The 16767-nt window shown below is 46.1% G+C and overlaps 1 pseudogene; it reads left to right on the top strand.

Annotated features, from left to right (window-relative positions):
• Positions 1 to 8442: 8442 nt before the first annotated feature.
• Positions 8443 to 9520, top strand: LOC134381251 (spermine synthase-like; annotated as a pseudogene).
• Positions 9521 to 16767: the final 7247 nt, after the last annotated feature.

Here is a 16767-nt window from a genome sequence, read left to right on the forward strand (position 1 = left end):
GCCATGATGGGGTGTGGCCGAGAAGGGCTTATGTGATCAGGGTGTGATCCCTTGGGGCATTTGGGTCCCTACATTCCTCCCTTTTTCTTGTTTTAGAAAGGGGACGTTGAAGTCATCGAGCTACTTCCTGCTGAACTGGGGCATTGTGGGGGGGGGCAAAGGGAGGAAGGTACATAAATACCCATTATGAAACCCCAAAGGAGGGTGGAGAAACAAGTAATTTCAAAAGGGGAAAAGTCCATAAACGCTCCTTGAAGCCACAAGTCGAATATGCACTGGTTCCATTGTTCGTAGTTGGAGACTGGAGGGAGCAGCCAGGCGTCGGTGGCGAGGGCATGTAGGACGCGTTCCCTCTGTAAGGTGGTGTCTCTTCAGCATCGGCTGAGGCGCTCACGAGATGAGGCGGGGGGTTCATCGGTACCTAGAAGCTGGTAGTTTCTAAGCAAAAGCTGGTTAAAGGCCTGATTAGAGATTTTTCCCACTTGGGCTTGAAGAAACCTAATGATGCAGGGCAAGAAAAGGCAGGTTATGAGGATAATGATTAGAGGTCCCCAAATGGGCCAAATCCAAGTTAGGACAGGGCTTAAGATAAAAGAAGAAAAGGGGTTAGAACTGGATGTGGTTCATAGGCTGGAAGCTAAATCGGTGAGTTTGATGATGTTTGTTTCTACTAGACCAGATCCATTGATATAATAACAGCATTCTTCCCTAAGGAAGATGCAAGTACCTCCTTTTTCTGCGGTGAAAAGGTCTAGTGCTCTACGGTTTTGGAGGGTGACCTGAGCTAAAGAGGTAATTTGTCTCTGTAGAGAGGAAAGAGATTTGGCAGTGGAGGTCAGAGCCCCTTCAAGTTTAGCATTGATGTCTTTGACCGCCCATAAACTGTGTCCTAAGGCTCCTCCCGACAGGCCGGCTCCGACCGCTGATGTTGTTAGGGAAATACCAACCGTGATCGGGGAGGAAGGCGGCCCTTTTTTGCCTTGAGGGTGGATGAAGAAGATGGAACAGTTCTGAACTGGTGTACAGAGTGAGTTGAGGGACGATGGTGACAAGAAGGCATGGGACAGTAAGATTGGACAGGATGGAGGTAGAGAGGGTTCCATTGCACCAGAAGAAAGTGCCTGGTGGGGCAACGATGTGGTTATAAATGGTTGAGGAAGGGAAGCGTTTAAGGGGACGGCCCGCCAGGAGCAGTCGCATGAGAGAAAACAATTTCCGGGAGAGAGAGAGAAAGATGAGTGTTTCAGAAATGATCTGTTGCCAGGTGTAAATGGGTGACCCTGGGGAGCTAGCAGAGGGGCCTGAAAGCTCCCTGGGTGAGATGAAAAGAACAGGAGAAGGCCAAGGATGACAGGACATGGGCCTTCCCACTTAGGGGTTAGCGGGGTTTTGGGTTCCCGGGAAGTGTAGAATACTAATTGGCCTGGGCTGAGTGAAAGGTTATTTTTGGAAAGTGACGGATCTGGAAGTAGCCAGTCCTGGTACTTCCATAATTCGGTGCGAAGGTGGGAGAGCAAGGGTAAGGCCATGGTGGGTGGTATGGGTCCTTCAGTTGCTGTGATCCCCGGGGGTAGGAGGGGCCTACCATACATGACTTCAAAAGCGGAAAGATTGGAGGGCTTTTTTGGGAGAGCTCTGGTCTTGAGTAGAGCGAGAGGAAGAAGACGGACCCAATCAAGGTGTAATTCCAGAGACAATTTAGTTAGTATGGTTCTCTCTACCTTTCCAGATGTCTGAGGTCGGTAAGGGCAATGTAGGTGCCAGGGGAGAGAGAGTGACTGGGAGAGTTTTTGTATTATCTGGGCAGTAAATTCAGGTCCACTGTCAGATTGAATGGAAGTGGGCATCCCAAATCGTGGGATGATTTGGAAAAGGAGAGTCTGGGCTATGGTGGAGGCCTTTTTATTGGATGTTGGGAATGCCTCTACCTATCCTGAAAAGGCATCAACAAACACCAAGAGGTATTTGAGGCACCAAACAGAAGGCATGTGCGTAAAACCGACTTGCCAGTCAACCGCAGGTTTGAGACCTCTGGCCTGGTGGGAGGGGTATGGCCCAGGTTTGAGAGGGGTGTTAGGATTGGTACGCTGGCAGATTGTGCATGAGGAGGAATTTTTTGCAAGAGGGCTTTGTCAGATGGGGTGATTGAGAAGAAGGCTTGTAAAAACTGTGATAAAGCTTGGGGGCTAGAGTGAAACAGGTCATGGTGTTACCCTTGGTGTTAAGCAGACCGCGTTCTTTCCATATGGCGGCATGAGAGAGAAGTATACGAAAGACATATTTGGAGTCAGTGTATAAGTTAAGAGTTCTTCCTTTAGCTAGAACTCAGGCTCGCGTGGCGGCGATAAGTTTGGCCTGCTGGTTGGTAGTACCCTTGGGTAAAGGTTGGGCCTCTATAACCGAATCAAGGGAGACTATGGCATACCCTGCGTAATGAGTGTTTCCTTCCTTGAATGAGGACCCATCCGTGAACCATGTGAGATCAGCATGAGATAGGGGTCCCTCAGTGATGGAAGAGCGGTAAGGTATGAAATTTTGAAGGCTTTCTACGCAGCTGTGCAAAGGGGTGTTGGGGGAATCTGGTATAGGCAGTAGGGTGGCCAGATTTAGGGGTGGGCAGGTAGTGAAGGATAGGGCAGGATTTTCCAGAGGATAGGAGGGTTAGGATTCTGGAAGGTGGGAGGGATTGGAGAGCCTTATAGGTAAGGAGGTCTTTTAGGTGATGTGGTGAGAGAATGGTGAGAGGTGCCCCAAATGTTAATTTGGATGCCTCCATATGCAGTAACTGCCCCGCTGCCAGGGCTCTTAAACAGGGTGCCCAGCCTTGTACAGTGGGGTCCAATTGTTTTGATAGGTATGCTATGGGGGCAAAGGAGGAGCCATAATTCTGTCCTAGAACGCCCAGAGCTTGTCCCGTATATTCATGAACATAGAGGAAAAAGGGTTTAGTTAGATCAGGGAGATGAAGTGCAGGGGCTGTTAGAAGGGCCTGTAGTGACGGGAGTGGGGGTCAGTCCATGTGAAGGCAAAAATGTCTTGAGTATCGGTTTACAGCGAGTATGGGAGTATTGAAAGGGGAGCGAGTGGGACGGAGATACCCCTTTTTTAATAGGTCCTGAATGATGGGGCTTAACCCGAGAAGGGCTGTTGTGGTTAACGGATACTGAGCCTGACAAATATATTTGGAGGGGTTTTTTAGTTTTATGTGTACAGGGGAACACTGGGCCAGAGCAGGGCTGGCAGTGTCCCAAACTGTGGGGTTAACAGGGTGCGTTAGGATGGGTAAGGACTTCTTTGGAGGGGTGGAATTAGTAGGATCTTGGGCTTGAACTAGCACTAGGAGGAAGGAAATGGGGGAAGAGGAAGAGGACAGGGGCAAAGTAATGGAGCATGACTAGAAAGGAATGGGAGAAAATGGATTGAGTGCCTTGAAGGCAGCAGGTTAAAAGAGGGGTTTTTTGGGGAAAGATTTGTTTACCTCCTACCCCGACTATAGGAGAGCTGCTGGAGGTGGTGGGGCCTTTATATTCCCTTAAGACCGAAAAGGTGGCTCCAGTATCCAGGAGGAAAGATATTGGGTGGCCGTCCACAACCATGGATACCCTGGGCTCTTGCTTTGTTATAGAGATGGTCAGGAAGGGCCCAAGGCTCCTTCAGTCCTCCTCAGCGAGGCCCACCATAGGTGGTGTCCACGGTTCGGGGTACTGTGGGGCAGTTGGTCCCTCACCCCTTCGGGCAAGGGGACAATCAGATCCCCAATGTCCCTTCTTTTTGCATTTTGGACAAGGAGTGGTGGGTGGCCTGGGGGTGGGGCAAGCCTTTGCCCAATGCCCTTCCTTTCCACATTTAAAGCAGGCTCCAGGTGGAGGCTTAGAGGTGGAGGCTTAGAGGTGGAGGCTGTGGGAGGGCGCCCAGGGGGTTTGATAAGCCGGGCCAACATCTGGAAGTTGGCGTGGTCGGCCTTTTGTTTTCGACGTTCTTTTTCCTCCTCCCGATTATGAAAAACCTTGAAGGCCACTGACAGGATTTCGGTCTGAGGGGTTGCAGGACCCTGCTCTAATTTTTTAAGTTTAGTTTTAATGTCGGGGTAGGATTGGGCCAGGAAATAGGTCATAAGGACATGCCGGCCGTCTTCTGAGTTGGGGTCTAAGTTAGTGTATTGTTGAAAGGCCTGAGTTAATCTATTGAGGAACTCGGGGGGAGTTTCCTCCTTTTTTTGGACAATTTCTTGAATTATTTGGAAATTGATGACCTTGCGAGCCGATTTTTTGAGGCCAATTAGTAAGCAAGAGGCAAAACGGTCTTGAGCCTGGATTCCCTGGGCTGTTTTATAATCCCAGTTAGGTTCTTGTTCTGGGACTGCTTGGGGGCCTGGCGGGTGATTCGAATTGGTGCGATGGGTGTCAGTGGCATGGGTTTGGGCTGTATCCCAGACCCTGCAGCGTTCCTCGGGGAGGAGGGTATTGGCTAGGAGCATGAAGATGTCATGATGTGTGAGGCTGTAGGCCTGCAGGATCCATTGGAATTCTTTAATGTAGGTGGTAGGGTTGGTAGAGAAAGAGCCTAGTCTTTTTTCTAATTCTGTAAGGTCAGCTAGGGAAAAGGGAACATGGACCCTAACTACTCCTTCAGCCCCAGCTACCTCACGTAGTGGGGCGATTGTTAAAGGGGTGGGGGGGTCCTCGGGAATGGGTGAAAGGGGGGCTTAGTGGGTCAGGAGTAGGTGAGGGTAAAGACGGGGGAGTGGATGGCGCAGGAGGTGCAGAAGGTGACGCGGATGATGGGGGAGGAGGAGCGGACGCTGGAGGCACTGGGGGAGGAGGAGGTCGGTAGGGTGGGGGTTCATCAGCAGGGTCAAAGGTGGAAGAATCGAGGGGCGCTGTGAAGAGGGTTTACAGGCTAAAAGGACTTGAGAGGGAGCACAGGAGGAGCAGAGGGCGGGGTTCTGAGCCAAGAGGCAAAAAGCCTCTATGTAGGGGATCTCCTTCCATTTTTTTAGGTGCTGGCAGTAGTTAAAGAGGTCTCATAGAATGTTAGGATCTAGTGTGCCCTCAGGGGGCCATGTGTTTTGATTATCTAAAGGATAATAAGGCCAATCTTGTGTACAGAATTTGGTGCCTGAGGGAAAGGTTGGTGAGGTTTTTCAGAAGGCACTGAAGTGGAGAGTCCCCTAGGGAGGAGGAGGAAGCGCCCATTCTGGTCTCTTAATGGGAATTTAGACAGAAATCGGACAGAGATTTAGTGATAGGACAGATCCTTCGGCTGGTTGGGAAAGGCGGGATCCTAGAGGGCGTCCCCAGTAGGTCACGTCAGTCCCGGCAGGTTCAGGTACGAACCAGGAGGAGAGAAGGGAGGTGTGGGTCGTCACTCAGACCTCCACTTCTCTAGGGCAAAAGCCCGGTGCCTGAAGGAACCTAGCGCCAGGATTTTCTGGTCGGGTCCCGGACCCGGGAAGTGGAGAGAAGAGAGTGGTGGACAGGAGGGTGAAGGAGAGAACAGAATGGGGCTTTTAACCTCCAAAAATGAAAGTAAAAGTTTACCAGGGCTTTGGAACCTGTTATAGTTTGGGAATTTATGGTGGTCGTGAAGACCGTGGTGGGGTGGGGTATGGGCGTTGGGGGCTACCGGACGATCTAGACTCACTGTGGTAGCCTGAAAAAGGGCTGGTGCCCTTTAGGAAAGGGGGCTTACCTAATAATGAGCCGGTGGTGAGTGGAAGGAGCCAGCACCGAAAAGAATGGACGAGGGTGGACCGTCAATGGTGAGTGATGGAAGGGAGGCAGGTCCTGGCGGGATGGAGTTCCCAAGGGGCGACTTGGAAAGTGCTGCCGCTGCGATTAGAAAAGTGTTACAGCTTGAGGGAGCTCTGAGGGGCGACTTGGAAGGTGTTGCCGCTGCGATCCGAAAAGTGTTGCTGCTCGAAAGAAGCTCCGTCCTGGGTTTCGGCACCAAATGAAAGGACAAGTCAACACCAGTTGACGATCCACCAGAGAGAGCTCATTTATTAGGCGGCACACACACACATATATATAGGGCTTTTAGGGAAGGCTGATTGGCTTAAAATACAGTCCCTACTTAGCATACCGCATGGGGCTTGGGGTGAGCTGATTGGTGTGCAATTCGCGCCAGTGGGAAGGAGAGTAGAAGGGCAACCAGCGCCATGATGGGGTGTGGCCGAGAAGGACTTATGTGATCAGGGTGTGATCCCTTGGGGCATTTGGGTTCTTACATATAGTATTTTAAATTACATATATTTTAAAATTTATTTGCACTTAGTGCTTTTTATCAAGATCTGTTTTTGTGTTTTAAAGTCCACTGTTATACAATACTCCAAAATATGTGGCATTATTCTGTGCGGTAGTTACACAGAAACCAGTTATTAATTTACTTATGTTTTAATAGTTTACTCTTTCCTAGTGTCCAATGAAGATTTGCTTTCTAAAAATGCCTACTATGATATTGTTGCACTGAAGAGTATCGGCCACAGTATGAGAGCAACAGGGTCCCAGGCAGCTCCAAGTCTGGCTTGTCGCCCACTGAGGGGAACACTGCGGGAGCTATGGGGTCTCCAGACCTGTGGAGTGGCTTGTCATCTCTCAGAGAAAAACAGGCTCAGGGAAAAGGCTTACTTGACACCTGGCTTTTTCAAGTCCAATGAAAGCGAGAAGATGTAAAGTTCTTCAGAGAGGACTGACGAGTACTATTTTGTATATAATGTTTACTTGGGAGATGGTCTGTTTCTTGCATTTCAAGAGATGAGGTGAGGGAGGCACTTTTGTGTGCACGTGATTTAACAACTTCAGGGCTCACAAATATTTTTCCACAGAGAAAGATGTCAAGAAGGGTCTTCCCCATGGGCACAACCTGGATGACAATTTGCCTGGAAATATTCCTTTAGAGGGGAGTCTGAGAGTTAGATGTGTTTTAAAGATCAAGCGTGTCTTAGTCCATTTTGTGCTGTTATAACAAAATATCTGAAACGGGGTAATTTATAAGGAACAGAAACATATTTCTCACAGTTTTGAAAGCTGGGAAATCCAAGATCAAGGTGGCAATACCTGGTGAGGACCTTCTTGCTGGGTCCTCATCTGGGAAGGCAGAAGGTCAAGAGAGAACCCATTTCTGTGAGCCCTTTTTATAGCAACATTAATCCATTCATGAAGATGGAGCCCTCATGACCTAAGCACCTGCCTTTAGACCCCACCTCCCAACACTGTTGCATTGGGGATTAAGTTTCCAACACATGGATTTTGGGGGACACAGTCAGACCATAGCAAAGATTCACCAAGGCTCAACCCTGTTATGTCCCAGAACCATACAGAAGGTTTCTTACAGAGACATGTTCCTGAGGCCCACCCCCAGGAATTCTGATTTAGCAGAGCCCAGGAACCTGCATTCTTAGTAAGCACCCCATGTGATTTTGGGATGTAGGTGTTCACTGGATCACACTTTGAGGAATGCTATGGGTGTGAGCCCAGCGGGTAACTACAGACTTGAGATTTGTACTCAGGACTTTTGTCTTACAGCCCCTTGTTGGCCTTGGAACACAGTCAACGGTGATACAAAAGGGAAATGGGGAGATTCAGAGTCCCTCTCCAACATCAACAGTCAGTGAAGACTAGTAAAGCTGTACATATTGCTCCTGCGCCTTTTTCTCCTGTGCTGGCTCTTCATGATTTCAGAAGATAGGTGGAAATCCTGACCGGGGCAAGAACGAAGACTGGAAAGAGCAGATGGGATGATGGGCATTCTGGTCACCACCTGTTGCCCTCCACAGTCCATGGCTTCAGTGTCTCTGTCAGATGTGTTCTTGCTGGCAGATGACGCAAACAACACTCAGCCTCATGTTCAGCTACTCCTAACACTTTTTCAGCAGCACATAGAAATCACACTCTTCTGTGCTCTGTGAGTGGTTTCAGATTACACAAGGTTGCATTTGAATTCACCAAATAGAGATTTTCTTCTTTTTTTTTTGACCGGTAAGGGAATCGCAACCCTCGGCATGGTGTGGTCTGCACCGCGCTCAGCCAGTGAGTGCACCGGCCATCCCTATATAGGATCTGAACCCGTGGAGCCACACTCTCCCGAGTGAGCCACGGGGCCGGACCCCCAAACAGAGATTTTAAATTTATCTTCTGAAACGTTTGGTCCCTTCAGCAAGTCATTCTAATAAATGTAAACTGGAAGTCAACTAATCCCTTCCTAATGTAGACAACCTTCATAGTTTAGTGGATGTTTTAGTGTAATGACTTTTCTTGACAGCAGTCTTTCCTACAGTTTCAAGGAGAAATGCCAAAAAAAATTTTTTTAAATAAAAGATTAAAAACTCAATTTTTGAGAGTTTTTTAAAAAAAAATACAGGAAGAAAATGTAAAGGAAACATGAATAAACTTACGAGAGACCCCAGTCTCCCGCAGGCATGGCACAGGGTCTTGCCTCACTGTGGCAGCAGCAGGGCACAGCACGCTTGACTTCGTGCTCGGCCCCAAAGCTGACGGTGAGACCATTCTGAATGGCTTCCAGTCCATCTTCCAGGAGCAGGGGATGGCAGAGTTGGTGCACACCTGGCAGGAACATGGCTTCTTAGCAACCTACACAAACATAAACGGCAGCTTTGCCCATTTGAGAATTTACCCACATGGATTGGTGTTGCTGGACCTTCAGAGTTAGGACAGTGATGCGCAGGGCAAAGAAGAAATTGACAGCCTTTTGAACAAAGTAGAAGAAAGGATGAAAGAATGGAGTCAGGACGGTCCTGGGCGGGTGAAGCGATTACCACCCGTAGTTTGAGGACGGGCCGTAGACAGATACTGGCGCTGCTGATGGGCGCCCGGTTGAGCACAACATAGATGAAATGGTGCATGATGAAGAGTCACCTTATCAGAACATTTAAATTCTGCACTCGAAGCAATTTGGAAATATTCTTATCCTTAGTGGGGATGTTAATTTGGTGGAAAGGGATTTGGTGTATACCCGGGCCATCGTGGGCAGTGGCAGAGAAGATTACAGTGGCAAGGAGGTACTGATTCTGGGAGGCAGAGATGGGGGCATATTACGTGAAATAGTCAAACTGAAATGAAAAATGGTCACTATGGTAGAGATTGACCAAATGGATGTAAAAAATACATGCGAAAAACATGTGGTGACGTCTTAGACAGTCTTAAAGGAGACTGCTCTCAGGTTCTCAGGGAAGACTGTATTCCAGTACTGAAGAGGCAGCCACAGAAGGGAGAGAGTTTGATTACGCGATTAACGATTTGACAGCTGTTCCAATCTCCATGTCTCCAGAAGAAGGTGCCACATGGGAGTTTCTCAGTCCTCTCAATGAAAGTATTGAAACAGGATGGGAAATATTTCACACAGGGGAACTGTGCCAATTTGACAGAAGCCCTGTCACTCTATGAAGAACAGCTTGGGTGCCTGTATTGTGCTGTGGAATTTTCAAAGGAGATCATCTGTGTCCCTTCATGCTTGGAATTGTGGGTATTTTACACTGTTTTGGAAGAAAGTGAAACCTTGAAGATGAATGTCCCCTAATCACGTATGCTGCAAATAGCCTTCCTGACCTCCATGTGCTGTCCATGCCATCAACATGAGTAAGGCAACTCATTGTGAATTCCTTAAAGTTTTCTTTTTTTAATTGTTTTTTTTTTAATTTTAAAAAGAGAATGGAAAATGTATATTTTGATGAACTAGGGTGTTATTTTTTTGAAAGTCAGCTAAAGGACGATTAGACAACGCAGCGCAGACTGCTAAATGCACTGACCACCACCCCCAATGCGATTTTTGTTACTTTTTATTTCTATGTGGGCTATTTTTGTTTTGGTTTTGGTAGACCTTCAATTTGGATGTTTAGAGGAGTGAACATCATTATTTTATTCCAGAGGGAAGTTCTTTTTTTTTTTTTTTTTAAAAGATGACCGGTAAGGGGATCTTAACCCTTGGCTTGGTGTTGTCAGCACCACGCTCAGCCAGTGAGCTAACCGGCCATCCCTATATGGGATCCGAACCCACGGCCTTGGTGTTATCAGCACCACACTCTCCCGAGTGAGCCACGGGGGCCGGCCCCCAGAGGGAAGTTCTTGATGGTGTTTCTTTCCCCCCAAATTGACTTAGATATTAAAATTTGGTGCTTGTAAGAGAGAGTTAAAAAAAATGACTAGCAATGCTTCAATTAAAGTTACAAAAGAGGAAAAAAAAAAAAGCTTAGAGGTGTCAAAGTGACTTCAAGTGGGAAGTTTCTAACCCTACCAGCAATGAGTTTTGCATGCAGTGTTTTTAACACATTATTTCTGCAATAACATTTAAAATTAAAAACATTACCTTCAAAATAGCATGCTTATGATATTATGATAGGTATATTTTGCTTTTTATCCACTGTTTCTGGCTTGTTCTAACCTTCCCCTGCCTTTCTGTCTTGGAGCTATCCATAAAGAAATTCTGACCCACGTTGGCTGATTGTAGGTCATAAGACCACCATTTCAGGAGAGGCCTGCGCCATACCTAGGAGGAAGGAATGCTGCACAGAGAGGCCAGGAAGAACCCAGACAGGCCTTGCTGGGTTTCTCCTCCCAGTCAGTTAGTGTTAGATCATACCCTTTTTGTCCAATCACATTTCTACATGGTTGTCCATGCTTCAATTATGCCTATGAAATGAAGCTTCCATAAAAACCCAAGAATACAGGGTTTGGAGACTTCCAGATAGTGGAACACGTGGAGGTTCTTGGAGGGTAGTGCACTTGGGGAGGGCATGGAAGCTCCACGCCCCTTCCCCCATACCTCGCCTTATGCATCTCTCTCTTCATCTGTATCCTTTATAATATTCCTTATAATAAACCCGTAAATGTAAGTATGTATTTCCCTGAGTTCTGTGAGCTGTTCTAGAAAATAAGTTGAACCTAAGGAGGAGGGCTTGGGAATCTCAATTTATAGCTGGTCAATCAGAACCTGGGGCTTCCAATTAGCATCTGAAGTGACAGGCAGTCTTGCAGGACTGAGCCCAACTGAGGGGTCTGACCCTATCTCCAGATAGATAGAGTCAGAATTGAATTAGAGGACACTCAGCTGGTGTCTGCTGCAGAATTGGTTGCTCGCTTGCTGGTGGGGAGAAACCCCCACACATTTGGTCTTCTGTGTTCACTGTTGCTAAGTAAGCATATAGGAAAAGCACTTTGTGTGATTCCTATATGTTCTGTGTGGCCTACACAAAGGTATTTCAAAAAACTTCATGGATTTGTATTATCTTTTTAATTCTATTTTTCCACGAACTTTTTGAAGTATCCTCATATTTTAAGTGCTGAGACAAATACAAATGTATATGCTAAGATAGGTTAACTCTGCTAACCTGAATCATTTTTTTTCACAGAGTGCTAAAGGATAATCTAAGCTTGATTCTGTTATTCAGAGAAAGCTCTAATGTTTTTTAAAAAATTAATGTCATTTAAGTTATTTTTCAAAATCATTCCAGAAGGTAATTCTACATAACGTATATGGCTCATTATAAGGTGACCAACCATTCTGGTTCTGCCTGGGGCTGGAATGTTTCCCAAGGTGGGGACTGTCAATGCTAAAACAGGAACAGCACTGGGCAAACTGGGCCAACCTGATCACCCTACACCCAAATGAGAGCTGGGGTGGGACAGTGGGTGGGTGCTGGGCTCCCAATTCTTTTGCCTGTGGACATCTGTGACCTTCCCAAGGACTCACACCTAGGGGCTGCTGTGGGGAAAACATTGTAAGACAAAGAGGCCCTGTTCACACTGAGCTTCCAGCTTCCCTTTTACTAGGTGGGTCAGACAGTAAACACATAAACAGACATGCTGATTTCAGGTAGAGATAGTGGTCTGAAGAAAACCAAGCCTGGTGATGTGACCAATGGACAGATGGTGAGGAGGTGATATGGATAAGAGGGGGCAAAATATTATTATGGTAATTGAAAGGTGATTAGATTCTGAATGGATTAATAATGGTGGTCATAGGTGTGGTTCTGAGGGCTTTAAAAGAGAAGTAAGACTCTCACTCCGCTCTGTCATTTCTGCCATGTGGAACCCCTGGGTCACTGTTGCCACCACCAAGACCCTCACCAAATGTGTTCCCTGCACTGTGGACTTCCCAGCCTCCAAAACTGTAAGCAATAAATTTCACTTTTTTTTTTTTTTTATAAATTACCGAATTGTAGGTTTTTTGTTATAAGCAGCAGAAACAAACTAATACAGAAAGTTGGTACTGAAAGTGGGTGTTGCTTATAACAAATATTTGAAAATGTGCACTGGCTTTAGAACTGGGGGATTTGAGGAGAGGCTGTAAGAATTTGGAGGAACAGATTAGGAAAAGCCTAGATGCTGTGAAAGTTTAGAAGACAAGAAAACCAGGGAAAGAAAGTTTGGAATGTTTTAGAGACTGGTTAAATGGTGGTGACCGGAATGCTGATAGAATTTGAGTAGATCTCAGATGTAAATGAGAAGGGACTTACTGGAAACAGGGGCAAAGATCACCCTTGCTATGAACTGGCAAGGAACTTGGCTGCATTCTGTTCATGCCCTGAAATTTATGGAATGTGGAACTTCAAGATGCTGGACTAGGGTATTTGGCAGAAGAGGTTTCCATGCAGCAAAGCATTCAGGAAGCTACATGGCTACTTGTAACAGCCTGCACTGAGTTATGGCAACAAAGACATGATGGAAAGCCAGAATTTAAAAGGGAAGCAGAGCATAAATATTTGGAAAATTTGCAGCCTGGCTATGCAGTAGAAAAGCAGAGAGCATTTTAAGGAGAAAAATGCAATGGTGCTAAGAAGATTAGAACAGAAGAAAGGTATTATTAAGAGAAGGGGGAAAAGGCCCTGAAGGCACTGCAGAAACTTTTGGGGCCACCCTTCCATTACAGGCCCAGAGGAATAGGGAGTCAGAATAGTCTTGGGGAACAGGCCTGAGGTGCCATCCATGGGTTCGTTGTCCAGGGCCACCTCGGGAAGCTGCTTGCACTTCAGCTGCTTTGGCTGCTCCACCCATGGCTAAATTGGCCCCAGGTGTGGTTGGACCCACAGCCACAAGCCAGAATATACAAGCCAGAATATATATTTGGAATATATGTCAGAAGCCTTGGTGGCATCCACGTGGTGTTAGGTCTTCAGGCTCACAGAATGCCAGAGCTGTGAAAGCTTGGGAGCCTGCACCCCAATTTCAAAGGATGTATGGAAAAGTCTGGGGGCCGAGGAAGGATCTGTTGCAGGGGCAGAGTCACCAAATAGAGCCTTTCCTAGAGCAATGGCAAGTGGAAATGTGAGGTAGAAAGGTGGGGTTGGAGTTACAGCAGAAAATCCCCAACAGTGCTGTGCCTAGTGGAGCTGTGAGAGTGGGACCGCTATAGAGACCCCAGAATTGTGGAGCTACCAGGGTGAAAGGCCAGCCTGTGAGAGCTGAAGCATTGCCTGAGGTGCTTCAACAGAGGAGCTCTCCGAGGACTTGGGGACCCAGCTCCCACATCAGCGTGCAGAGGATGTAGAACATGGACTCAAGGTACATGCTTCATCAGCTTTGAGATTTAATGCCTGCCCTGCTGGGTTTCAGACTTGCGTAGGACCTGTTACCCCTTTCTTTTGGCCTATTTCTCCCTTTTTGAATGGAAATGTGTACACTATGCTTGCCCCACCATTGTGTCTTGGCAGTAGATCACTTGTATTGATTTCACAGATGGGACTTTGAGACTTTGGACTTTTGAGTTGAAACAAGGTAAGACTTTGGGGATGGAATAAATGTATTAACCTGTGAGGAGGACATAAACGTTGGGGGCCAGGGATGGAATGACATAGATTGTGTCCCGCAAGCTTTATGTATTAGTACCTTGATCTCCACTGTGACTGTTAAGAGGGTGGGAAATCCTATTATGGTAATTGAAAGGTGGGGCTTTGAAGAGGTGATTAGATTCTGAGGACCATGCCTAGTGAATGGATTAATGATGGTGGTCATGGTGTGGTTCTGGGGCTTTAAAAGGAGAGCAGTGAGACTTTCTCTCACTCTGCTCTGTCATTTCTGCCATGTGAGACTCGTGGGTCACTGTTGCCACCACCAAGACCCTCACCAGTTGTGTTCCCTGGACGGTGGACTTCCCAGTCTCCAAAACTCTAAGCAATAAATTTTGTTTTCTTATATATAACCTGGTTCCAGGTATTTTGTTATAAGCAACAGAAACGGACTAATACAGTGGGCACTGGATTAAAGCAGGTGCCCAGAAAAGGCCTCACGGAGGAGTCATCTTTGAACTGACACCTGCTCCAGGCTAAAGGATACAGATGATTTCAGGAAACCCCACTTTTCCTGCAACATGCCCAAAGTAACCACAGAAATGCATGTTCTTAAAAAAAATATAGTCTTTGCTACATGAACACAAAGAAAAGCCTACTCTTAATAAGAAAATATTTACAACTCCTCGGAAAGAGTTACTTAAGTGGTGTTCTTTGAATGGTCTGAGGAAAGACTGCTCAGATGCAGGTGACTTTGAACTGCAACAACCAACAGTATCATCCTAAAGCCTTATGTAAGATGTGTTTGGGATGAAATCTTGATCGTTTTACCTTATCTTCTCATCCTCTGCAATTCTGGCAACAGCCACTAGAGGGCTTGCTGCTCCTATTGTTTGTAAACAGTAGATTTAGGGATAAAATTTCTCAGGTTTTCTTTTTTTTTGAGGGTTTGTAGGCAGTGGTGCTCTAAGTAAATATTGAACAACTGGCTTTGGAGGGGTGGAGGAAGGCCTAGTAGCATTTGCTGATTTCTTTGGTGTCAATACCCCACCAGTGTCAGACTTCAAGCTCCCAACTGTTTAGCAACAGGCCCACAGGATACCAAATAATCTAATTATTGGGGAAAGCAGGTCAAGCTGGGCCAGCTCCAGCACATCATTGATTGTAGGTGCAGGGAATAACCTGGGGGTGGTAAAAAGAAGACACTGGATACTCTCAAAGAACAGAGTCATGAGGCAGAGCAGATAACTGGAAAAGTGTTATCCTAAATGTTGGCTTTTCTCATTAATGACTTTTTTCATTAATAAAACTAGCAAAAATTTTTTTAAAATAGGTAACAGACTTTAGGAAAAGTAGAAAAATAAAAGGATACCTGTCTTTAATCCAGTATTAAAGATACTAAGTATGAAATTATATGTGAATCATGTGCACCTAATATCAATTTCTAATAAAGTACAACATTTTTCTAACTTGTCACAATTAGACTTATTTCAGATTTTGTATTAATGGCTCAATAAGTAGCTAAATCCACAGAAGATCTTCAGAGAATGAAACATCTGTTTATTTTGGTATATTAAATATCTTTGTTATTTCAGTATAAGTACAAGTATTCGGTATGCTGGGTGAAAAGAAAATTTTTTAATTACATAATTTTTGAATGATTTGACCCTGTAAACTGGGTGCATGTGAAACTCAAAAGTAAAAATAAAAAATTAAAATTAAGTGAAGAATATTGAGGCAAAAGTGAAAAGAAGTTCTTAATTTCATCATTCACAAACCAACAGACTGAGGATTGATGCCAGCAAGACGGCAGAGTAGGACTTTCCAGCCCTCAACTTTCCACAGACACACTGATTTTGGCAGCTGCCCATGGATAAGAGTACCTTTGTGGGAACCAGGGAGTACGGCAGAGACGCCCCAGCACTCCACCATAGCAAAAATCTGGGATAGACGCATTGAAGAGGGTAAAAAGAACAGTTTCACTTTAGCTGGGTCAACCTTCCTGTAGTGGATTAACGATGTCCCCCCCAAACACCCTGAAGCTTGAATCATGTCCCCCAAGTTTTATGTATTAGAAATTTAGCCCCCACTGTGATTATTAAAAAGGTGGGAAATCCTATAATGGTAATTGAAAGGTGGAGCCTTGAAGAGGTGATTGGATTGAAGGACCATGCGGTAGTGAATGAATTAATAATGGTGGTCAGGGGTGTGGTTCTGAGGGCTTTAAAAGAAGAGGAGAGTCTGTCTCTCTCTCTGCTCTGCTCTCTCTGCTTCCACCATCTTGCAATATGAGAGCCCTAGGTCACTGTTGCTACCACCAGATGAGCTTTGGACTTCCCAGCCTCAGAAATGGTAAGCAAATAAGTTTCATTTTCTTATAAATTACCCAGTTCCATGCATTTTGTTATAAGCAACAAAAATGGACTAATACACCTCCTCCAAGGGCACAGCTCAGTGACAAGAGAGACTCCTCAGCCCGTGATTTCTCCCATGGAAGAAAGTAAGAATATAGTGAGTAACTGGCTTCCCCAGCCATGTAGGGTGTTGCCCAAGAGGCACATTTCTTTCTCACCCTACCCAAAACACTGACAGCTGAACAATCTGAAGGTAGCAAGGAGCAGAGAAAAGGGGTGGGGACTCACAGCAACTGGGACATGAAACTCAACAAAGAACTACAATTTCTACTAACCACCTTGCAAATTCCATCAAGGGGCTTACACACAAAACTTGTAGAATGCATCACCTATGGATCTCTCCTAACTATCCCACCTGTGCCCCAGAACTCTATGCACGCCCCATAGCCAGTGCTCTCTGCATGCCCCTGCAGACGGTGAGTACAAGCCTCTGCAGATCATGCACTCAGGCAGCCAGCTCAATTCTGCAGGATTGGGATAAGGCACTTAACTTTGAACACTTCAGGGCACTGCCCTAGGGAAAATAAACAAGAGGCTCTCAGCACAAGTCCTGGCTTTGTGGGATCAAGATAAGGCATATACTCCTAGGGCTTACCCCCAAAGAGGAAATGA

The sequence above is a fragment of the Cynocephalus volans genome, chromosome 6 (assembly GCF_027409185.1).
Source record: "Cynocephalus volans isolate mCynVol1 chromosome 6, mCynVol1.pri, whole genome shotgun sequence".
Taxonomy (NCBI): domain Eukaryota; kingdom Metazoa; phylum Chordata; class Mammalia; order Dermoptera; family Cynocephalidae; genus Cynocephalus; species Cynocephalus volans.